Genomic DNA, 26,589 nt, shown 5'->3' with positions numbered 1-26,589 from the left:
TCAACATTTGTATTTAATAACAATAATAGTGCATGGCATTTGTATAGGCTTGGCGGTGTCCTAATGAGGACAAAATGAATGGCGAAGACGTCATGAACATCCAGTCCCCAAGCCAGGGAATTAACAGTATGAGGGGGGTGGATTCTAAAAACTGATCCAGGGCCATCAGACCAAAGGCAAGCATTCTATCCATTCAGCCACAAAACCGGACTTTAATTTGCTAAACCTTAGGCTACCATCTCCACTGATCAGGGATTGAACATTGGTAGTAGCAGAGGCCAGGGCAGTAGCTTGTGAAGCAGCCATCACAACACAACAGCCTTCTCCATTGTCTATTGGCTGCACCTCAAAATGCTGAAGGCTTGACGTTCACTAAACCAACCATCGAAAAGGGGTAAACAAAGTCGAGTGGTAGCCCACGTCTTGATCCCAGCATATGCCACTGGTAATTAATATATAATTTATTATTACCTGTATATACGATGTATAATCCAATGCAACATTGTGCAACACACTGTGATAAGTCCAGAACAATGCTATGTTTGACCAGAAATATATAGAAAGTTCCTTACATTGTAACTAGGCTATTCAAAACTCTCGAATTTACGAGAAAATATGTTGTGTCATATTCTTCTAGAAGCCTGGCCAGGCAAAGAACCAAGAATCTTTATTTGGCATTGACCATATACAATGAAATAGGCTTCGTCAACTGATAATAATTTAGTACTTAATATTACTAAGGCTAAATGAACATACACCTTTTATTAAAACTTAATACAAACATTATGCATTTCTAAGAATTCAGAGGTATTATAAAATTAATTTTCTATTAACCAATCATACATTTTTCTTTTAAAATTACTTAAAGGAGTGGACCGTGCAGAATGTGGTAATTTATTAAATAATCTTAAACAACTGATTTTATGTGATTGAGCAGATTTTGACAGCCTGTGAATTGGGATGTCAATGTCTGCTTTACCCCGAGTATCATGAAGGTGAATGTTTTCCCTAGTACTGAATTCATTTATGTTGTTTTTAACATATGTCGAAGATAAATAAATATACAAATTTATAATTGTCAGTATTTTAAGCTTAATGAAGAGAGGTCGACAATGGTCAATGCACCAGCCCTACACATTGTTCGGACAACCTTTTTCTGTATTAGGAGAATATTATATACATAAGAAGAATACCCCCATAATAACAGTCCATAAGTAATGTGTGACTGGAAGAGACCAAAATATGCCATTCTTAGGTAGTCACTGCTAACTAAACCCTCAATTTCCATATCAAATAGGCCACTCGTGATAATTTTTTACAAACATGATCAATGTGTGTTTCCCAGTTCAATTTGGCATCAATATGAAAACCCAAAAGTTTGACTGACTATCTTTCAATATCTTTGGATAATCCTAGTGTGAGAAATTGAGTTTTATCCTGATTGCACAACAGCCTATTGGATGAAAACCAATGCATTACAGTTGCAAGAGCTTCCTGTGACATCATGATGCAAACCTGAGATGCTCTGGTGTTTTGTAATTAACGTTGTATCGTCCGCGTACGATATAAGAGCATGACATTAGACATTTTGCGATAAATCATTGATTGCCAGAATGAATAAAAATGGACTGTGGACAGAGCCCTGTGGCACACCAGTTGTAACTTTCTTCAAAATGGAATACCTATTTTTAATTGAGACAAACTGATATCTGTTATTTAAGTATGACTTAATTATGTTCAGTGAGGGATACTCGACACCATACATCTCAAGCTTTGCAAGTAAAATTTCATGATAAATACAATCAAATGCTTTACTTGCCGAGAAGTGTGGAAGTAGGAGAAAAGGAAGAGGCAGGAAAGGGAAATCTGGAGTAGTGGATAGGAAAAAACAGGTGGAACAGCGTCATGGGATGGAGAAAAGGGAGGAGGAAGTAGCTCCTTCAGCTGTCAGGAAAGATAGGACTGACCAGGAGGGGAGGGGATCAAATGAGGTGGGTAGGGTTGAGGCTTTGGTCATGGGGGATTCTATCGTTAGACATGTCGGGAAAGTGTGTGGAGGAAAGGGTACCAGGGTAGAGTGTTATCCAGGAATTAGGTTAAGGCAGATGTGGAGGAAAGTAGAAGAGAGGGAGGAGGGAAAGGAGAAGGTGGTAGTGTTTCACTTTGGTACTAACAACGTAAGACAAGCAGGTATAAGTACCAACATAGTTGGGGATGTGTGGGATCTGGTAAATGCAGCACGGTAAAGTTTAAGGAAGCAGAGATTGTTATCAATGGAATACTGTGTAGGAGGGATACTGACTGGAAGGTGATTGGGGATTTAAATGAGACTATGGAGTGGGTAAGTGGGAAGCTCGGAATGAAATTTCTAGATCCTAATGGGTGTGTAGGAGATAGGGATCTGCGCTCAGATGGCTTTCACTTAAAACTGCAGTGATGCAAATAAGTTAGGAAATCTGTTTAGAAGGGTTATAGGGAAGTACATTCAGGGAAACAGGGTGGCCTAGGGAGCGGTGTTAAGGGAACAGAGAACTGTACATCAAGTAGGGATGACATAAAACTGTTAGTGCTCAACTGTAGACGTATTGTAAAGAAAGGAATAGAATTAATTTAATAGATATATACTTACCAGATATTGTAATAGGAGTTGAATCATGGCTGAGAAATGAAATAATGGATGCTGAAATTTTCTCACGGAACTGGAGGGTGTATTGTAGAGATAGGATAGGAATGGTAGGAGGGGGAGTATTCATTCTTGTGAAAGAAGAATTTGTAAGCTACAAAAAAGTTAAAGATGACAAACACAACATTCTAGGGGTAAGGCTCATCTCTAAAGATAATAGGCAACTTGATGTCTTTGGAGTGTACAGACCAGGAAAGGGTAGCGCTGACGCTGATTCAGAATTATTTGATAAGATAATCAGCTATGTGGGGAACGATAAGGAAAGGAACGTGATTGTAGTGGGTGATCTCAATTTCTATAAAATAATTTTCTGCCTTGTCAATACTTTATACACTTTATTCTATTTAATTACCGTACATGTACATGTTTCGAGAGCCTCTGCTTTCTTCTTCAGCGGTGCCAAATACTAATTATCTTATTATCTTAGGACTATGGTTCATTGGTATCATATTTCAATTATATATTAAAATATATGAATTTTAAATTAGTTAAAATATCACTCTAAGTTTTTCTTTGCCCATTTACATTGTCATTTGTCACATATTTTACCAGAATTTTACCAATCATAAATGATAAAATCTAATTAAATTAATCTCTCTATGTTAATTTATGTCCTTATTAATATCTGAAAATAGTAACTCTTTCTTCATCTATAAAATCTATCTCTATCCTGAATTATAAAATAACAAATAATAAATAGCCACTTTGTAAATTAAATTAATAAACTACATTTATGAAGTTCGTCATTTTTTAAAAATATTTCTTCTCTCTTCTTAATGTCTGCTTTAATTTTCTAGACTTCTTATGAATCAGAAATTTTCTCCTCTTACTCTCTTCCAATTCCTTAAATAAACAAAACCAAACAAACTAAAATTTAGAGACTTTTTACGAAAAAGAAAACGACGACTCAGATATTTGGAGAATTTTCATTTAGGTCTACTTACTTCATTCCTTTAATTTATCCGCAAATTGAAATGATGTGATGTTTGTCTGAACCCAAACAATATGTCCTCCTTCCCTCCTTGTTGCTACTTTGCTATTGGTTGCGCGATGATCTGCTCATTGTTTCTAACCGTCAAATTCCTTAAATAAACAAACTAACAACCAACCTTTAGCGACGTGTTTTTTATAAAAAAGACGATATCTAGATGTTCAGAGAATTGTATTTTACTTACTTCAGTTCATCTTGTTGTCAAATTTTAACCTTGCTCTCAATATATATTTGTGCTAGTTTGAAAACAAACGTGTTCTACTCTCTGCTGTCAATGACCTTGTTGTGCTCGCTGCTACTAGTCGCTGTGCTGCCGGTTACGTAATGTAGGGGATGGAGGGGAAGCGTACTTGTGGCTCAGAACTATTTCTTTCTCTCTCTCTTTCTTTCCTTCCTTATAAGATTGTATGCCAATTTGTACATCGCATTTTCTTCATTTAATGGTTCATTTAAGTTGTTTTCATTATTGTTTTTCTGATCAATATATATATTTATCTTCTCCAGAACATCCATTAGTTTCCCTTTTGTTCCACCTTTCAATACTAAATATGTAATATTCTAAATTACATTAATTAGGGACTAGTTTCGGCCGGGGCTGGCCATCTTCAGCCTTAATGTAAAACACCTAATAACTAAACAAATGTACATGCACACAATTGACATAAAACAAATTAAAACAAATATATACAAAGTGACATTAAAAACTGGGATGGAATTATGAATAAATTTGAAAGTGAACTAGGTTCTAACATCTTGAGTATGTTCATCATTGAGAATAATTTCAAGTATTAATTTATATACACAGAACTGTTAGTTCTAATACTGCTGGGAACTGGTAAATGTTGATCCTGTAGTTTGTCATCAAATCTATTTGTGTGGTGTTAGCTATATGTAATCCATTGGACACTGCTGTAAATAACCACTAGCTGACGGGGAACTGTTAGATGTTGTTTCATCCTCAATCAAAATAATAAATGAGATGCTCTCATGGTGCTTGTTAAATCTTGCTGAAAATGTTGTTGGATATTGTCAGGACAGCACATGAAGATGTGGTTAACACAGATACATTGTGTCTGGTATAAAATTTTTGCGATTCATTGCGGTGCCCATGAAGTTAACCTGATAAATTAGATAAAATTAAATTAATGAATTGAATGAGAGAATGTGTTAGTTAGATGGCATAGGTTACATGAGACTTACCTTTTGTTGTCGTGTGCAGTACCTCCATATCTTTGTCTATTTCCGTAAAATTATGATTGTGTTCCTCCATATGTTCGCCCATTGCTGAGAACCTCCTATGTCTTACCGCATTCACATGCTCCTTGTATCTCGTCTCTAAACTCCTCCCTGATTGTCCTATGTATTTTTTCCCACAATTTTGGCACTTGATACAGTATATTCCTGATTTACTAAATCTGTCAGATTTGTTGACCTTATGCGAGTTAAATAAAATTTTCTTGTTACTGTTGTTTGTTTTAAACGCAACCTCAATGCCCTTTTTGTTGAATATCTTTTTTATTCCGTATGAGTGAGTGTTATGGAAAGTTATTACTGCTACGTTCCTCCTTTCTTTCTTTTCTTTTTCCAAAGTTGATTTTTGTTTATTTATTAACTTGTCCTTTATTTTATCTACATATTTCTTGGTGTATCCATTTTTCTTCGCGATCTCATATATGGTGGTCATCTCTTTTTAGAACGCTTGTCTTTTTAAGGGAAATTTAAGGGCTTTGTTTATCATATTATAAAATGTTGCTTTCTTCTGCTGTCCTGGATGGTTGGAGTCCTTCCTAATAATTGTACTAGTGGTCGTTTCTTTTCTATAAACTTGATATTCTAATTCCCTCCCATTTCTCATTTTTTGACGTCCAAATAGTTCAGTGATCCTCCTTCCTCTGATTCTATTGTGAATTTGATGTCTTTGTCTATTTTGTTCACCCTTTTTAGTATTTCTGCCGGGCTTAATTCTTTCTCATCTATGAACTGGAATTGGAAGAGAGTAAGAGGAGAAAATTTCTGATTCATAAGAAGTCTAGAAAATTAAAGCAGACGTTAAGAAGAGAGAAGAAATATTTTTAAAAAATGACGAACTTCATAAATGTAGTTTATTAATTTAATTTACAAAGTGGCTATTTATTATTTGATATTTTATAATTCAGGATAGAGATAGATTTTATAGATTTTATAGATGAAGAAAGAGTTACTATTTTCAGATATTAATAAGGACATAAATTAACATAGAGAGATTAATTTAATTAGATTTTATCATTTATGATTGGTAAAATTCTGGTAAAATATGTGACAAATGACAATGTAAATGGGCAAAGAAAAACTTAGAGTAATATTGTAACTAATTTAAAATTCATATATTTTAATATATAATTGAAATATGATACCAATGAACCATAGTCCTAAGATAATAAGATAATTAGTATTTGGCACCGCTGAGGAAGAGAGCAGAGGCTCTCGAAACATGTACATGTATGGTAATTAAATAAAGTGTATAAAGTATTGACAAGGCGGAAAATTATTTTATATAAATTTGTATATAAGTCAATACGGACCAAAATGGTGAAAATAGTCAATTCTGATCTCAATTTATCAAAAGTCAATTGGGAAAGTAATGCGAATGACAGGAAGCATGACCAACAAATGGCAAATAAGTTAATATGGGAAGGGCACCTGATTCAGTAACTGATGGAACCAACTAGAAGGAAGTGACACTCAATACCAATCCCTGCGGAAATCTATTCTTTCCTAGGTGTGTTAGGTTTTCAATGGCAAAACTGCATAATAAACTGCACTAGGGTGACAAGACATCCCGTTTTTAATGAGATTGTCCCTTTTTGCAGCAGCTGCTCCCAGAGTCCCAACAAATCTTTGACAATCACCCCATCATATTCCATATTCTTGAGATATTTTCATGAATGTGCAGTTTTGCATATAAGCTTACATTAATCATTTGATTTGTTTTTCTGTAGTTCAAGATTTAAATTTTATCCAAGAGATGGTGTTAGAGGAGTGACACTTCGTAAGAAGTACTGAAAGTTGTTTTGAGCCAGCAGCTTAACATTTGCCAACCAACAAAAATTAAAATTCTCTTTTCTAGAGTTAATTTTGTTGGCTGTGGTTGGCATTATAAATGCCGAAGCGAGCAGAAAAACAAATTTGTAACATAATACTGTCATCAATGCGTGCGAGGGAAACTTGGTTATACGGCAAGTAATATTGCTTGGTAAACAAAAACTTGAGATTCCTTAACATTTAACGTTTACAAGCATGCATCTTTCAGTACTCTTTTGTTCTTAATCGCAATGAGTTGTTCCATAATTTTTTATCAGTACTTAAGAATGACAAAACGGAAGTGCAATTTCATGGACGCATTAAAGGAAGACAATTTTTACAATTTGTTTTTACATCGCACTGACACAGATATGTCTTATGGTGATGATGCGATAGGAAAGACCTAGGAGTTGGAAGGAAGCGTCCATGGTCTTACACCCCCAGCATTTGCCTGGTGTGAAAAATGGGAAACCTCAGAAAACCGTCTTCAGGGTTGCTGACAGTGGGGTTCGAACCTACTATCTCCCGGATACAAGGTCACAGCTGCGCAACCCTAACCGCATGGCCAATTCGCCTGGTATTAACACTTACCCTGTTGATGCCTTAAACGTTGCTCCTCACCCATGGGCTGGCTGATTTCCAGAATTTATGGCTATGTTCAGAATGGCACAAAATGAATGTGGTTTGAGTTACAAATAAATTGGAAAGTCCATTCAATTCCCGAATCCTTACACTACAATTTTTTTTCTATTTCAGGTATGACTGAAAAAAAAAAAATTTTGTAAAAAAATGCTGCAAAATTACACATTTTTTCCAAGAAGAGAAGAACATTAAACATTGTAAAATCAAAATAATATGCTTGCACTACTCTGTCGAAATAAATTTCAATAATCATTATTTGATATAACACACTACTTTGAACTTAAAACCAAAAATGTCATTTATCGTAATGCACTACAGTATGGTAAATTTTGAAACAAAGGGGTGGCACAAAGTCCAACGTAACAGTCACTACACTGATATGAAGTTTCTTTTCTTCCGGCCTTGCTGTGCGATGTTTTTACTTGTCACTACAAACAATACATCTTCTCTGTGCCTTCTTTTTACTGTCAGAAAGAGAAACTCAGCCTGGAAAATGTTTTCAAGTGATCCGAGCTACCTTCGAATTGGAGATGCTGGGTTCAAAGTCATTGCCTGCAGACAGGACTAATCTTGAGCAAACGTTTTGAAAAAAGTGGGTGGTGCTGAATTTCTTTGCTTTCTGATTGTTGTGAACAATACAACCATTCGCTATTGCCATCACAATGAGATGGAAGCCTCACGCAGAACAAACAATAACAAACAACTTTGCGAGAGAAACTCCTTTCACAAGTTTTCATGCCTTTGAACAGATCGATATTCTTGCACTAAACAGATCAATATTCTTACACTAAACAGTGACGTGCTGCTATCTAGTGATAGTATATGCAGCTTCATGCTTACAGGCATCCACACAGGAGTGCTAAAGCTGTAATATTATGTTCGTCTCCAATACAAAGTGGGAGAAATTGAACAACGTAATTTTACACTCGCCGCAGTTTTAGAAAGTTACCCTGCAACGTAATAGTACGGCGCCCGCACACTAAGTGTTGAAGGAAGAATGTCCTTTTTGTAAGGAATATCAAGACAAACTATTGTGTACTTTATGTAAAGGTGCGTTTTCTATCAAGCAAGACAGTCTATCAGACATATCCCAGCACATGCAAAAGAAGAAGAATAAAGTGGCAGAGGCTGCTAGGAGTTCCAGTTTCATGGCAATGCAAGGGAAAGAAGATGAAGAAGGAAAGCCTCTTCCTGCTGAAGAAGGTTTGTTTACATTCCATACGGTTGAACATAACTACTCTTTCCAATCGATGGATCACAGATCAACTCTCGTGTGTAGTTCCTTTGAAAGGAAGTTTACATGCGGGAGAACCTGTGAGGCCATCGTAGTTAACGTCTTCGCTCCTTTTGCGTTACACAAAATCATCAGTGACTTGCAAAATGCCGGAGATGTGTCAGTTATGGTTGGTACTTCACACCACAACCACCTTAAATTAGTTCCAGTACTTGTAAGGTATTTTATACCAAATAGAAGTATCCAAATCAAATTTCTTGTGTTTCAAATGCTTTCTGGGGATACAGCAGATATGCTAACAAATCACATTCTTTGTATCTTGAAAAAATAAAAGTTAACTGACAAAGTTATTGCTTTCTGTGGCGGTAACTGCAACACGAACTTTGGTAGGGTTGAAAGAAAAGGCACCAACAATGTGTTTTTTTAAGTTAGTACAAGGGATAAATGAGAACATTTTAGGAATAGGTTTTGTTGCCCACATTGTACACAATGCTATACAGACAAGTGCAGACATTTTACCTAATGATGTTGGCATAATTGTTAATAAGGTGATCATAATGCAGCCTTAGAGAGAGTTTTCAATTATCAACTGTATGTGGTCACATGAAAAGAGCAGGCTGAATGTTGAAACTGTTAATGCTATGATCATGACCATGACACATTTCCGTAATAGACCATGCAAAAGTTTCTATAGTCTTTTGTCAGAATACCCAAACCATCTGAAGGAAAATCATAACTCTTTTAGCGTATCAAAGAAAGCCAGATTCTGGATGTGAATAGGTTTCCTTAAGCAAGGATTCAATGTAGAGGTGATATCTTTTAAAACTTATTTGTTGTTTCATTATTTTTGGAATATGCTTGAGAGAGAGACTATAGTGATGTGAATTAATAATAATTGTAATATACCAAATCATGTTTTAGTGCATAAAATATATGTTTTGATATTATCATAAATATTGCATGAATACCCAATTATAGGATCTACTTTCTCAATAGACAATCAATGCAACATGCCTGAGTGTCCCTTTTTTTTATCATTTTTAAAATCTGGTCACCCTAACCTACATGCTACTTTTGTCTCCATCCAAAGATGGAGGTGAACCCTCAATGTCCATGAAATCATTGCCTGACAAGGTATCAGGGGTGAGGTGGGTCCGAGAGGGTCACAGAGACGGACAGCTACCTTTGTTCCCACCTTCTTTACATTTTTAGATGGGGCAGGATGGAAGAACCTTCCCACCTCTGGTCAAAAAAGCCATCTCCTCTGGCTTAGGAGTGACTTTCGCTGACCTTTTAGGGGAGGGAATCTTAGTCTTCTTTCCCTGCTGCATTGCCTGACTCTTGGTCTCTGACACAGACTTCTTTTCAACCAGACTTCAGGCTGTCCCCACATTTGGGCTTGAAATCTACACAGTGTTTCCTTTCGAGGAAATTCCCATTTCTAGCCCATCTGTCATTTCTGGTACAGAGGCTTGTGTTTTAACAATATCTATGAATGATGAACTTGATGGAATTAAGTTTCAAGCTATCACAGAGAAATCTGTCTGTTGAACCAGAGCATTCATTGAGTTGAACCTCTTGCACACTTCCTGATAGAAGATGCCTTCCAGAATCTTGATTTCTTGGATCTCTTCTCCCTCAGGTACGCAGGGCAGTTCTGTACTGGAGATAGCAGTCCAGAGCAGTTAGTGCACGGGCTGGGAGGTGTGCACTTCTCTGCACTGTGAGGTTCCTTTCTGCAGTTACCACAGACATATTTGTTTGAGCAACAAGGTATAATATTCCCAAATCTCTGACAATTGTAGCATCATATAGGCAGAGGAATCTACAATCTGACATTTCATTGGTTGGTTGTCACATTGACCTTCTCAGGGAGCACTGGAAGAATGAATTATGAAAGTACCTGTGGCAATGTCTTTGGGGTGTTTTCACACATAATGCGTCGGATGTTTGTATCAACACAGTGCTTCATATCCTCGAGCAGCTCATCATCAGTATATAATGCCATGGACCTGATTTAGAGTTCAAGTTGTACAGGTCTTCAAGAGCCTACCATTCCACATTTTCTTCATCTCATCAAGTTCACCATATATGCCTTCTATGTACCGACTGAAGAAAATGTAATTATTCCCCCTGCTCTAAAATCCATCAAAATCAGTCCTGGTAGCAACCAAGAACCTTGGGAAGCTGGTACCCATTTTCTCATGCTATGATTGCTCATAAGGGGTAACACTCTGTAAGAAATCCAAATTGAAAGATTTGGGTAGCAGTCTACCTTGGACAGGCTTTGTACATTTAGGAGCCATCCTCCCCAAATCCCACCAACTCTGATCACAGGCTGTAGCTAGCACACAGCAAGGCAATATCCACCTGACTCGGAAGGGATCCAATGTTAATTCTGTATAGGCATAAACCCCACAGCATATGGGTTCCAGCTCAGGCATTCGGCACATGGTGCTCCCATTTGACAGGGTATGGATACTGTCTGGGCTCCTGGGCACAGTCGCACACATTAGGGGCCCTTCCCCAAGCAGCAGGCAACTTTTAAATTTTGAATCTGCCATACCCTCAATGCCACATGACCCTTTAAGTTGCCTTCAACAAATAGAGATTACCCTCCTACCTACAGGGCGTCCAATTCACAAATCCAATTTCACAATCCTATGCCACGCCAAGATCACCCCTTTTAGTCATCCCATACTACAGGCAGAGGATAACACGTGTGTATTCTACCACCCCCATTCTGTATCATGCCAAGGTTGCCCTCTTTTAGTCACTATGTACAGCAGGAAGGGGATGCCATAGGTGTATTCTACCACTGCTTTCCAGAGGAGAGGGATTAAATGGCTTCCTAAAGTAATAAGAAAAGCATGAATTGTGAGCAAGATAGTTGCTGATTGGACAATGGCAGTAACTGCACCAATCTATAAACAGAGAACAGAAAGAATTGCAACAACTATCAAGTCACTTCATTGACCAATATACCGGTACTAGACGAGGTGTTCAAAGGTGTTACAGAAAGGAGAGTGTGATCAATGATGAAGAGAAAGTTGGATGAAAACCTAAGTGTTTTCAAAACACAGAGGGTCTATCAGGACCAGAACTTCAGTATGCAACAAGTAACTGAAAAAATGTTATGATAATTATCATGTCTATAGTTATGTTTATGTTTTGTAGATTTAGAGTAAGCATTTGACAGAGTATCAAGGCAAAAGATGTTAACCAAACTGAGGGATTACGGGATTAGTGGTAAGTTATTACAGGCAATGGAATGCATTTATGATCACAATCAGGTCACAGTGAGATCACAGTAGTTACAGGAGTTGGGTAAGGCTGAAACCTTAACCTTTGTTGTTCACAGTATTGATGGATCAATTACTGAAAGGTATAAAATGGCAGGGAGGGATTTAGTAGGGTGGAAATTTAGTTAGCAGCTTGGCCTATGCTGAGGAGTTCGTCTTAATAGCAGACTGTGTTGAAATCCTACAGTGTAATATCTTGGATCTTGAAGAGGATTCAGTGAGTATGATATGAAAATTAGCATTTCCAAGACCTAAGAGCTGTCAGTAGCGAAAAAACCAAAGAGGATTGAATGTCAGGTTAGGAATACAAAGCTGAACATATGCATCATTTCTAGTATTTGGGATGTATATTCTCCTAGGATGGTAACATATTAAGTGGAACTGAATCAAATGCCAGCACCGTTATCTAGGCGTAGCTAGCCTGTCTTTTACCCAGAGACTCTGGGTTCGATTCCTGGCCAGATTAAGGATTTTTACCTGAATATGAGGACTGGCTCAAGGTACACTAAGCGTATGTGAGAACAACTGATTAGCTATCTGATGGTGAGATAGTGCCGGATGGCACCTTTCAGGCTGTCTGTTGTTCATTCGCAGCTTATGTTAGTAGACTTAAGCCTTCAGGTATTTCCAGAGAAAGAAATCAGGGAAAAGGGCTGGTCACAGAATGTCACCTCGTAAGGAGATCAAGTGCCCTGGAAACATTTATCTTAGGAGGTTTATGTGTGCAGTTGTAACCACACAATGTGATTCCATGTTTGTTGAGTTTTGGATGAAGGAAGTTGTGTAGCATCTGTATGTAATGCTCAGAAGAAAACTGTCACAGTTCTGTCCTCTTCAAAAAAGTTAGACCTAAAATTCTGAATTCAGTGACAGTGCACCAGATAGTAAAATGTTTAATATTAATAATGTTATTTGTTTTACGTCCCACTAACTACTTTTTAAGGTCTTCGGAGACGCCGAGGTGCCGGAATTTAGTCCCGCAGGAGTTCTTTTACGTGCCAGTAAATCTACCGACACGGGGCTGTCGTATTTGAGCACCTTCAAATACCACCGGACTGAGCCAGGATCGAACCTGCCAAGTTGGGGTTAGAAGGCCAGCGCCTTAACCGTCTGAGCCACTCAGCCCGGCAGTAAAAAGTTTGCTGTGGAGAGGTCACAGATAGAGCTGTTGAGGGCTTGTTTTGGTCCAGTAACAAAATTTTTATGTATTAACATAGACCGACAGATAAAAGTGAGCTTTATTACTTGACACCAGACTGGCGTCAGTTGGAACAGCTACGGGATAGTATCACAAAATGCTCTGTGGATGGTACAATCACATTCACCGAGTTTATCTGTGTATAAATTCCCCCTACGGTGCGATCAGATAGTCTCATACAACTGTATGACTACAGACCGAACACTGAGATTATGTAACAGCTTGTCTCTGGTGTTCAAACACTATGAGAGCTACCAGATGGCTTTGTTTTTAAAGTCAAACCCATTCTTTTAAAGTTGGTGATGCAAAACGAAATAGTTTACCTGTCAGGAAATTTATCATGTCGACACAGCCTAAAAGAGTTTACAAAATAAGTGCTGCATTGTTGTAACAGAGTACATTTTTGAAGCAAGTTTCACAAACTCATGATATTCTCCACTCCACACCATGATAGCGACTAACATGGTAGGGCACATGTTCAGCAAAAGCTACCATGCAGCTGCAAGCATCACAAAGCCTGAGAAACAGTGAGGCATGTGCAGGAATTATTTCTGTCACTCAAGTCTACCAACATAAGCTGCTAAAGTGAAGTAAATGGCAAACACTGTTCTTTCAAACTGTGAAATAAACTTATGAATAGCCTCTAGCATTACTTTGTTATGTAGATTTAACATCCGGGAATTATTTCTGACGCACCCTGTACAACTAGAGAAACAATTCAGAAAGAGATAACAAAGCTGCAAGACTTGGTCCATGCAATGGTCTCCGTTTTCTCTCTGTATAAGACATGTAGTCCACCACTCCGATATCATCTTTTGGGCTCTGATATTATACTAAACAGTCTACAATACATGTGTGGTGATGGTGTAACTGAGTCTGCATTTTTGAAGTACTTTTCAATCAAAAACCCATGAACTCTCCACTCCATGACATGATAGTGACTGACAGGAATGGAAGATATATGTGATGTAGTGGGTTAAAACAGAATGCACAGCACTAGCAGATTATTATTAAAATTCATTCTTGGCCGCAGTGGACTGACAGAGAATCACATGGATTAATCCTGCAGAACCCCATGTGTGCTTGAACACATTAAGTGCCACGTACCGCCATATGGTGACATGCTTGACTTCAAATATGAAATGGCATACCACCATATGGTGACACACACTACTTTCTTTTTTACAACTGGCTTTACGTTGCCCTAACACAGATAGGTCTCATGGCAACGACAGGATAGGAAAGGGCTAGGAGTGGGAAGGAAGTGGCCATGGCCTTAATTAAGGTACAGCCCAGCATTTGCCCGGTGTGAAAATGGGAAACCAAGGAAAACCGTCTTCAGAGCTGCAGATTGTGGGGTTTGATCCCACTATCTCCTGAATGTAAGCTCACAGCTGGACGCCCCTAACTGCACAGCCAACTCACTCGGTGACACACAATTCCTAAAATCTGAGTTGGTGTGACACCATATGGCGGCACAGCAGTTTTGGGCAATGTGGTGTTCAAGGTTAGCTGTGCCATCTATGCTCGTTACATTGGTACTAAATGAAGAGCAAAGTACATGGCCCATTTCAGCTATGTATTTCTACTGTGTGTCATTAAATGCCATCATAGTATTGTTCTGAGGTCACTGACTTGCCAGTGTGAACCTCACAATTGCAAGTATGCAAGACACTGTGGATTTCTTGTTCACATGTAAATTACCATGCTATAAGCATAATTGTGCAGCACTATAAAGAAATGGAAAACACAGGAGATGTGGTGGTGGTGGTGGTCATTACTGTTTTATGAGGAAGTACAACTGGGCAACCACCCTCTATTAACACTAATCAGAGGGAAAACAATGGAAGGGGTCCAACACTTCGAAAAATGAAGGTGTTGTGTATTAAGAGATTTATTTCACACACACAAAACAAAATTTTATTAAAGGAAAATTGCAATGATACAGTATTGCAAAATATGTGCCACTTGCACATTAAACTCAAAGTCCAGCTTCTGCTGAAGGAAAAGTCTTTTCATAGAATGGGTGGTTTTGTCACATAAACAGATTACTGTAATACTTGAGATATATACAATATTTACATGTTGCCAGTACACAAACTAAATGAAGACTTGCTGAGAGAGAAATGTTGCATAGCAACTGACTTGCAAAGTTGAATTGGTCATTCAAGAGCTGAAGATTTGAGAATGTAAAGTTTGGAGAGATGTCACCGAGTCCAGAGATAGAAATCTCACGAGCTAGCTTCAGTCCACTTGTTCAGTAAGATGCTTGTACAGAAGCTGCACTTCTAAAGTAAGGTGGAGCTACCTGTTGGACGACTGACTGTATTCTCTCCCGGCCCACTCACTTATATAAGGTCTCGAGTAGTGACGTAGAGTGTCAGCTGGTCAGAAGTGGATACAAGCCGCGCTGCATGTGGGATCTGAATACCAGCAACACAACATCCTCCCCTCCTAACTACGCTGGTATGGCGTGGAAAGACGGTGGCTGCGGCGTCGGCAAAGTTGAGGTGGAGAGTTCGCCAAATTTGTAGGCAAGGAAGGTTCCTCCTGAAAAGAACCCATACCAATTAGTTGGTCCAATGCACGGTCTGTGATAGCTTGCTTCTGGGGTATTGGAGAGTCCACCTCTGGTGCTGCATTGAAGCGTCGGCGCAGATGATCTTGGTGATAGATGGTTCTGTGCTCCGTATGGACCTGATATAACTGGGCTCCAAGGGTGAGGAGAACGGTATCTCGGACCCAGGCTGGATGTTGCTGAAAAAAAACTTTATCTCCAGGCTGGAACTTGCTGGAACGGAGCGACTGCTTTGTAGGAAGGAGCTGTAACAGAGAAAGTAATGTTCTGTGAGGACATCCATGTTCTTTTCTGGGCTGGGCTGAGGCCGTTGTTGCCAGGGATCTTCCTACAGGTGCCCAACAGCTGTAGTAAGGCTTGTTCCTTGTTGATGCCAGTGTACAGAGCTTTACGCATACTTCTCTTGAAGATCTGCACAAACCGTTCAGCTTCACCGTTGGACTGAGGTTGAAAGAGAGGTGCCAGTACATGGCGTATACCATTATGCTTACAGAAATATTTCAAGTTGGCAGATACAAATGTGGACCATTGTCAGAAATAATAGTCTGAGGTAAGCCTTCTGTAGTAAAGATTTTTTGTAAGGCACGAACAGTGGCTTCTGTAGTGGTTGAATGCATTTCCAACACAAAAGGAAAATTAGACATGGCATCGATTACTATGAACCACACAGAATTCAGGAATGGGCCCGCATAGTATATATGTAATAGTTCCCATGGTTTGTTTGCGGGAGGCCATGGAGAGAAATCGGAAGGTGGCTGATTTTGATGTCGCTGACATGTGTCACAATGTTGGATGAGCCGTTCAATCTGTTTATCAGTACCAGACCAGTAACAATGCTGATGAGCCAACTGTTTAGTACAAACAATTCCCCGACGCCCTTCATTAAGTAGATGAAGGATGGATTGTTGAAGACTATGCGGAATGAGGACTCGGACTCCTGCATCTTGTGATGTACTTGTAATTGATCAGAGAGTTGTCAGTATGGAGCCATCCATTACGAACATAAGTCTGAACTTGAGCAAGAGTCTGGTCACTATCAGTGCTCTTCACGACTTTGCGAGCGTCTAGCGGGAAAGTGGAGACTGCGTCCGCTAATTTGATGTCCAATTCTAAGCACTCTGTTTCTTGGGAATTGAAGGGGGTATCCGGGCCTGACGGAAGATGAGACAAAGCATCAGCATTGGAAGGTTGAGTAGTACTGCGGTACTTGATCTGATATAAATATTCCGAGAGGAACAGCGACCACCTCTGGAATTTGCGGAGAGTGTGCCCAGAACATTGTTTCCAGAGTTGAATGAATGTACAAGAGGTTTATGATTTGCTATGATCAGAAAATGTTTGCCATAGAGATATTCATGAAAACGGCAAACACTAAATGATATCCAAGACCTCTTTCTCAATTTGGGAGTAGTTCCGTTGATGCTTATTCAAAGTCTTAGAAGCAAAAGCTATGGGATGTTCTTGTCAATTTTCATCTTTCTGAGATAAGACTGCACCTAGACCATAATCTGAAGAGTCAGTGGCGAGCATCACAAGCTTGCCTGGTTGGAAATGTGACAACTTTGTACCTTTATTAAAGCCGTCTTTATCTTTTGATATGCTTCTTGAAAGTGCTTTGACCATAGAAACTTAATGCCTTTCTTTTGCATTAAGGGGAGCTGTTACTGATGCAAAGAGAGATAAACTTGCTGTTGTAGTTAGCTTTGCCTAGCAATGATTGTAGTTGCTTGATATTTTGGGGCACAGCCATGTTAAGAACGGCTGCTACGTTGGTCTCGCTAGGGTGTATACCGTGCTTGTCAATGATATGTCCTAGGTATTGGAATTACGGGCGGAATAAGGTACATTTTTCTAGCTTGGCATGCAAGCCGTTCTCTTGTAATTTAGTCAGCAAGAATCAAAGATTTTTCATATGATCCTGGTGACCTTTGCCTGCCACTATTATGTCATCCAAATAGTTTGCGCAACCAGAGATCAAACCCGTAATCTGCTGCAAGTACCTCTGAAATATTGCCGCAGATGAAGCTACGCCGAAAGGAAGTCTCTGGAACTGTAGAAGGCCTAAAGGCGTATTCAAGGTAAGGTACTGTTTCGATTCTTCATCTAGAGGAAGTTGTAGATAAACACCCTTCAGGTTGTAACGTGCTACTGCCATAACCTCTCCATCGACGTTCTACGAGTTTCTGCAAACTTCGTCGCATGTACATCTCCACATACTCTACAAGTTTATGTTTCTACAAGACTATAATGCTATTATTATTGTCTGCTCTGCTTATCAATACTTCTTCCTATCATCAGAATTACCTTACTTTGCTCACCTGTCGTTACCCTCCGACTTTTCTCGACACACTGACCGCTGTCTTTCTGTCTGCCTCGCACCTACTACGTCATCTGCTACGTCACTTGATCTTTCTCGAATGAACTAGTCTTCGCTTCCGGGCGTGTATATATTGGACTGCTTGGCCCGTCTTCGGCAGACTGGCATCATCCTTTGTAAATAGTGTGTGTGTGTGGAGGGACTATGGACCTCACACGGCTTGCCGTGTGCTGCGCCATTTTCTTCCCTACGAGCTGATGGAATTATTCTGAAAGGACTTTGGTGAGCCAAACATATCATTTGCTAAACTTGTTTTTGGAAACTTTAATTACTCGGCCTGTTTCGGCATGTTGAGTGATGGCATGCTATGAAAACTTTCAAGGCCTTGGTTTCAAATTTAATTTATTGCCACCTTCAAAACTGATTAAGTTTAATTGATTCTTAGTGCTGAATACTTGGTGATGTGGACTGAGCCTAAACATCGTCAAACAGAAAATTTTCACAACTTTAGACGATTCTAAAAAAATCTATTGGCAGATCAGACATTCTCCAGCATTACGCAGTCGGAGTTTCCTTTCTATTCATCCTCACTTGTCCTTGTTGTACTGATCCTCCTTTTTACCCTACCCTTTTTTCTTTTATTAGGTGTGTATGCTTTTTATATTAGGGCGCCCTGGAGGCGTATTTGGGTTTTTTAGTGTGGCCAAATATTTCTTGATCTTCATGGTAAAAACTGTACTTGTTGCCTCGAAATTTGATCAGATAATAATATTAAGAAATATCTTCTGAGGTGATTGTGTGTGTGACACCTCTCTATTCTAAATATAAATAGTAATATTTGAGAAAACTGGTTTTGGTCGAGATTCACGCTGGCACAGTGATTCTATTGTAACGATTTTTTTTTTTTTTTAATTTTTGTCCTAACTTATCTGAGGGTTAGTCCCCTTTCTAAAAAACGGGGACCCGAGCTGTTTTGTCTTTGTAATCAATGCCTGGGATATTTTTCTCGGACTATATTTTCTTGTTCAACAAGGTGCATATTATATATATATATATATATATATTGGTCAATTTTATTCTGTAGGATCTGTTTTCTCCAAAAATGCTAATGTGTACTGTATTCTCTTTAAAGCTGCTGTTTCCAATACACTTGGTCATCTAAAAATTTTTAGCAACGTGGTGTTCTTTTTTGATTTTCTTTTTGGTACCATCCACGGTAAACCTCTCCTACTATCCCTCCCCCAGTACTGCTTCTGCTCACTCTGCTGCTTTCTTGTTTTATGTGATCGACTCCTCGCTGCAGTGTTGCCTATGCACAGACCTCGTTTTGGTGGTTTAAGTGTGATGTACAATACGTCACAAGGTCTATCTTGGAAAAGTATTGTCCACTTGACAACTGCTGAAAAAGTTCCTCCAGACGGGGAATTGGAAACACATCTGTTTCCAGTTGGCTGTTTATAGTTGAAAAATCTCCACAGAGCCGAATACCTCCATCTTGTTTTCTGACAACAATAAGGAGTAGCCCACTGGCTAAAACAAACAGGGGAGACAATTCATTTGTTTTGCCATCATGTGAACTCTTGGTTAATCTGCTCTTTAAGAGCTAACGGGTCCAGACGTGGTCGAAAAAAAACGGGGAGTAGCTCCTTGCTTCAACTGTATGTGAGCCGTAAACCCTTGAGCTGTACCTAAACTAGAGTCAAATGTGGCAGGAAATTGCTCTAGTAGCTGAGTCACGTTGGTAGTGGGCTGAAAGGCTGAAAGAATATTAACTTCATCATGAAGCTGGAAACCAAACAACCTTAACAGATCCATTCCCATAATATCAGAGGATTTGTAGTTATTAACTACTAGTAACTGTACTTGGCGGTGAATGCCTTTGTAGTCAGCAGAGATGCAGATCTGACCGTTGGTTTTTCTTTTTTGCTAGTTGCTTTACGTCGCACCGACACAGATAGGTCTTGTGGCGATGATGGAATAGGAAAGGCCTGGAAGTGGGAAGGAAGCAGCCATGGCCCTAATTAAGGTACAGCCCTAGCATTAGCCTGGTGTGAAAATGGGAAACCATGGAAAATCATCTTCACAGCTGCCAACAGTGCGGTTCGAACCCACTATATCCTGGATGCAAGCTCACAGCTGCGCACTCCTAACCGCACAGCCAATTCGCCCGTTAATGTCAATTTTCAGTTTACTGAAAGTGACGAGTTGAACATCTGATGCTGAACATGGAGGTGCTCCAAGGTGATGATATGTTGTCAGATTAATGATAGAAACATGAGAGCAAGTGTCGAGCTGAAAATCTACAGACTACTGGCCGAACTTAAGCAGAACTATAATTTTCCTTTGCCAACCGAACTGAGGAACAGGGCTCGCTGGTGCACTTTGTCCTGAATACTGTGACATATAAAATGCTGCTGGGGTCTAGAATAAGACTGACCACTCTTCTTTGGTTATGTTAAAAGGGGCGAATGCGGGAACTGCAGGAACCTGCTGCTGAGCAGCGAATATCTTTAAAGCTTCAGCAAAGGCTGTTTGCTGCTGTTGTATTTGTTGTAAGATAGCTTCTAATGGAGTGGGGTTCGACATGCTGAAGAAATAATGTCATAAGACCTAATTGACAGGTATACTCTGAGAAAATACCGAACGGAGAACTGCACTGAAAGTCTGATTGCAAACAGTGTAGTGCCTGAGTAGTGTTGTACTGCACACGTACGATGTCAGTTTTGTGTTGTACTGGCAGAAGATGAAGTTTGCTGTATGAACTTTACCTCATCACTAGTTTCATGTTGTACTGGTGAAGGACCGATTTTGCTGTACAAACTTTTCCTAGTCGCCAGTTTCGTGTTGTGTATTAAGAGAGTTATTTCACACACACAAAACAAAATTTTATTACAGGAGAATTGCAATGATACAGTATTGCAAAATATGCGCCATTTGCACAGTAATCCTAGAACTCTAACCCTTCGTAAATTTTATGACGGTAGGTAGCAGAACGGTATAGTTTACTGCCTTCTGCACATGCATGCCTGCCGCCATTTTGAGTAGCTGATGTTTTTGAGCAGTTATTGACTGTGGCATGTGCGATTGTTGATATCTTTGCTCATTCTTGTAATAATTGGGTGGGTGTCGTCATATTGACGAATGGTTAGTGATAGTGTGAATACTTGGAATCTCACAACAACTCTGTGTTCAACTGATTTAAAGGAACATACGTTATTATCGCGATTTAAACAGTCACTTACTGTTTCTTAAGTATATACGTATTGTTTTTAAGTCACTATCAACCCTGTGTCTGTTATAATAGTGCACTGCAGGAGAACAATCTGAAGATGAAATGGCTACCAGAATACCAAAGAGAATATACGTATAATGTGTTTTCATGCCTTTTTTTACACTTATACTTATTTTATTTATTTTATTTGTAGTTTTGGTTTCTTTGCGATGTAAATAACCCACATTCATAATTTTAAGGGTTTATTTGAATATGTTGTGTTATAAAATTAATTTCTTATAAAACGTGTTCACTTAATACTTTTTGTGTTTCAAGTTTTCTATATTTAATAAATAATCACAAAAAAAATGATTTAATATCTACGTATTTTGATTCGTGTTAAGTTTACAACACTATAGGAACTCTAAATAACCAAAATCTTGCCAAGTATAAGCTGTTACGTGGAAAATATAACAATTATAAACTGGAGTAGTCAAATTTACGAAGGGTTAGTAGTAATTTAGGCCAAGATTTCAGATTCAAGACCCAGTTAGGCCTAAATCAGCAAAGGTAGCTGTGTTTGGTGACAGCCAAGGAAGGGGAATTGCGGGAGTGATTAACAACGAGAATATAGGAGCAACCGGAGAAATATATCCAGGAGCTTCTATCAGCGGTGTCCCAGAAAACGTAGAAGAAGCAACTAGGAACTTCGGGAGCGGCGATGCAGTGCTTATCGTCAGTGGGACGAACGACGTAGCTCACGACGACGCCAAGAATGTAAGATCACAACTTAAACATACACTAGGGAAGCTGACCCACACTAACATCTTTGTAGTGAACGTGCCCCACAGGCATGATTTGAGTAGAGACTCGTGTGTAAACATTGAAGTGGGCAAGGTCAATACAGATATTGTTAAAATTTGTAAACATTTTCGGAATACTCAGGTTATTGAATGCAGCAGTTTTGAGAGATACTGTTATACAAAACATGGCCTCCATCTAAACAGTTCAGGTAAACGAAAGATAGCAAATATTGTTCTAGATTTTATTAATCTTAAGATATGAACAGGCAACTCCCTTGAGTTATAATACTGACCAGGAAAACTAGTAGAAAGAGCCAGCTGTACTTCAAGCTGGCTCAGTCAACTAGAAAATGAAACTCAGGAAGTAAGGAATTTCAAGTTACCCAATTGCAACAGTCAAATTTTAGGGAGGAAGGGGGTCTGAGATTGCTCTTGGTAAACTGTCAAAGTGTAGTAAATAAACAATTAAAATTCAGTGCATTGATGGAATCTTATGAGACTGATGTGGTGATAGGAGTGGAATCGTGGTTGAGAGAAGGGATGGGTAATAGAGATGTATTTCCAAAAGGGTATACAGTCTATCGTAGAGACCGAGAAGATAAAAAGGGAGGGGGGGTGTCTATTCTGGTGAAGGAAACTTATTGTTCACATCAATGGTTTACCGATGAAAGGGATGAAATATTAGGGATAAAATTAGTTTGTGATAATATGAAGGAGGTGGGAATTATAGGAACATACAGGCATGGAAGAGAGGAAAGAGACATGGAAATATTTGAGAAAATAATAGATTATACTCATAAAAACAATAATAATGATATGGTAATAATTGAGGGAGATCTAAATTTGCCTGAAGTTGAATGCAATGGAGCTGCAAGTGAAGCACATGAACAGAAACTGGCAAATAAGTTAATTTGGGAGGGAGGATTTACACAAGTAGTACAAGAACCGACTCGTCTCAATAACTTACTAGATGTATTCTTGGTTAAACCATGGGAAATTGTTGATAAAACTGAGGTAATTGAAGGAATAGGAGACCATAAGGCTGTAATAATGGATGTAGGACTCGTACCAAAAAGGCTTAATAAGAGGGTTACACAAGAAAAGAAATTGTACAGAAAAACTAAAGTTAATGAATTTGGGACTTACCTTAAATCACAATTCAGTTGTTGGATAAGTGAAGGGAGTAATGTGGATACACTTTGGGCTAAATTTAAAGGAATCATTTGGGAAGGAGAGAAGAGATTCGTACCTGTGAAGAAGGGTAAACTGAACTCAGACCCTGTTTATTATACAAGGGAAATTAGAAAATTAAAAAGAAAATGTAGAATAGTAAACAAGAAAATCAAGGAGGGTAGGGAGAGTAGAGAAACTAGAAAACAGCTAATGAGGGAACTGAATAGAGTGAAAAAGGAAGCAAAAAAGAATTATATGAATGGCATACTTCAAGAGGGTAATGACCACAAAGGGAAATGGAAAAAGCAGTATTCATATATCAGGAATCAAAAAGGAAAAGGAATCCAAATTCCTACAATGGTGGGAGAAGGGGGTGAACACTATTTAACAGATACTGAGAAAGCAAACCTATTTAGTAGGGAATTCAGAGATTCAGTAGATGATTGTCAGGAGTTGGAAACCGAAACAGAAGATAGAGAGGGAGAGAGACAGAGGGAAACAAGAAGCTTCTCATTCACAAATGAAGATATTCTCAGAGAAATTCAACTGCTTCAGCAAGGAAAAGCAGCAGGAAGTGATCAAATTACTGGGGAGGTATTAAAGACAATGGGGTGGTACATAGTGCCTTATTTAAAATTTCTCTTTGACTATGTCATAAATAATAATGTAATACCAAAGAAATGGAAGGAATCTATAATAGTACCAATTTATAAAGGAAAGGGTGATAAAAGGAAACCAGAGAACTACAGACCAATCAGCCTGACCAGTATAGTTTGTAAAATACTGGAGAGTTTAATATCAAAGTACATCAGAGGGATATGTGATTATAAAAATTGGTTCATGAGGAGCCAGTATGGATTTAAAAAGAAATTTTCTTGTGAGGCACAACTGGTGGGATTTCAGCAGGACATATAAGATTAATTGGATTCAGGAGGTCAGTTAGATTGCATAGCCATAGATCTTTCCAAAGTCTTTGATAGAGTGGAACATGGACTATTATTAAAGAAACTGGAGGGAATAGGATTGGACGTAAGGGTTACACGTTGGATAAAAACATTTGTAAATTCAAGGGTTCAGAAAGTCAAAGTAGGAAATGATGTATCGCAGAAAGAGAAAGTTTGGAAGGGAATTGCACAGGGTAGTATAATCGGTCCCTTACTTTTCTTAACATATTCAAATGATTTAGGGACATCTTGCAACAAGGTTCAATTCAATGCAGCAGTTCCTTTAGAACTACTAATATGCAACTTGTTACCACATTTTTTTAGACAAGGACATTCATAAAAGTATATAAATTAAGACTGTTTGTAAGGCTTTATAAAGGCTTTATTATAAGAATATTTTAACTACTGTCACTCTTCTCATTCACTTTTTGATGCATGTATCTAGGACATTCCTCACATTTATAATTTTTCTTCAAAAACTACAATTAAGAGCAATCAGGATCTTGATTTATTATCTTTCAGGTTTGAGATTAAGGCTGAAGATGCCTTTAATAAAGGGCGAAGCATGTCCCTATAGTTTACTTCATAACTTTTAATTCTTAATTAAAATTACTCTTTATGTATTGAATAGGTGGAATTTAATAAACATTAATATTTCTTTGACTTTAATCTATGTACCAACCTTCTACATGTTCACTACATGTGTGTAAATTGTTTTATTGACACCACTACTACCTTTGATGAGATACAGATGTTAGAACTTCATAACGAGTGATACACAACTCTAAAGATTCTTCGGTATCCAGACTAATCATATTAAATTGATCCTTCTACGGCAACTAAACGCATTAATTTATGCATTTCATCCATAATCTGAAACTTTTATCATCATTGTGACCTTCCCATCATATCAGTTATGCAATACGTCCAACACATCGCAATGCAAGCTCTCAGAACTTCATAACGAAAGAATTACAGGTATCAAGATTCTTTGACATCCAAACTGATCATCTTGAGTTCTTCCTTCAACGACAGCTACGTGCAGTAATTTATGCATTTTATATGCATTATCTGAAACTTTTATCACAATTATGACTATTTCTTCGTCATCTTTATAGTGTCAATTCCACTATGTTTTTGCAAATTTTTTACAATTTCTATAGACTATTTGATACATTGTGCAACTCGTGCTTTTGGCTGATGATGACCCTGATAATGGGTCAAAACTAGTGCCTGATAAATGTTTCTTCTGTAAAGTAACCCACATTACTTGAATTTGTACTGAAAAGGTGTAATTGTAATCACAGTTCAATACGGACCATTCACAATAAAATTTATATCTCTTAATGTATGTATCTATCTGGACCAGCAGCTTTACCTTTCTTCTGTGGGTTGATTGCATACAATACTTCCTCTTTTGTTATGTCAGGATTTGTTTCATTGTATTCTCAATACAGGATCGTTCGTCAGGTCGCACATTTTACAAAGGAAAATAGGATCACACTTTACAAAGGAAAATAGGAGGACACATTATATGTGTATATATAGGAGGACACATTACATTTTCCTTTGTAAAGTGAAAACCACCAATACGGAATGATTCTAATATCTTGTAAAGGTTGCACATTGTTAAATACATTCTCAACATATTCCTTCCAGCACTTCAACCTTTCTTCAGCTCCCACCAAGATACTCAAGAAACAGACAATGGATATTCAAGCTGCTCAAAGAAGTAGCCCAGGATGATGGAAGAAATATTACAACTTATGGAAGAAAGATGGACACTGAAGCACAGGGATAAAGATCATTATGAAGAGTTTAACAGGCCAGTGTGGAGAAATGCAGGGAGGCAAAATAACTTTGGATGGTGGAGAGATGTAGAGAAATAGAATATCTCCAGGAGAAACACGACTCCTTTAATCTCCAAACAAATATCAAGGAACTTACAGGGAAATATCTCAAGCCATATAAAGCTATATTGAGTGATTTTGCGGAGTAAATTTGCAACTTATCGCTGTCTTCAGGGGGTGGAATTCCTAGCACCTTCTCCACACTTAAGGGGTGCTCTGGACTTAGGGCCATTGCTTTACTAACTCTTACCATAACCGTGTTGTTTTTGTTGTTTGGGTCATCAGTCCATAGACTGGTCTGATGCAGCTCTCCATGCTACCCTATCATGTGCTAATCTTTTCACGTCTACATGAATACTACATCCTATACCTACTCTTATCTGTTTGTCATATTGATATCTTGGTCCACCCCTGCAGTTTTTATCACCTACACTTCCCTAAGAACTAACTGAACAGGTACTGGGTGTCTTAAGGCGGGTACAGACATGCTCACCTAACTCTGTAACGTAACCACGTCGCACGCCAAGGTTAAACGGGGCAATGTTACGCACCGTGGTTGCGAGGTAAACTTTTCTACCCTGCACCGCAGGTCGTAACGCGTAA

At 38.5% G+C, this 26,589-nt stretch overlaps 1 protein-coding gene across 1 annotated transcript in view; it reads right to left on the bottom strand.

Moving 5' to 3' along the window:
* Positions 1–26,589, bottom strand: part of LOC136871810 (putative methyltransferase DDB_G0268948) — a 149,933-nt gene that overhangs the window by 101,874 nt on the left and 21,470 nt on the right. The gene's annotated exons all lie outside the window — the stretch shown is intronic.

Source organism: Anabrus simplex, chromosome 4 (genome assembly GCF_040414725.1).
Source record: "Anabrus simplex isolate iqAnaSimp1 chromosome 4, ASM4041472v1, whole genome shotgun sequence".
In the NCBI taxonomy this organism is placed as follows: Eukaryota; Metazoa; Arthropoda; class Insecta; order Orthoptera; family Tettigoniidae; genus Anabrus; species Anabrus simplex.
The sequence above is the reverse complement of the archived record's forward strand: the minus strand, read 5'-3'. Positions and strand labels throughout refer to the sequence as shown.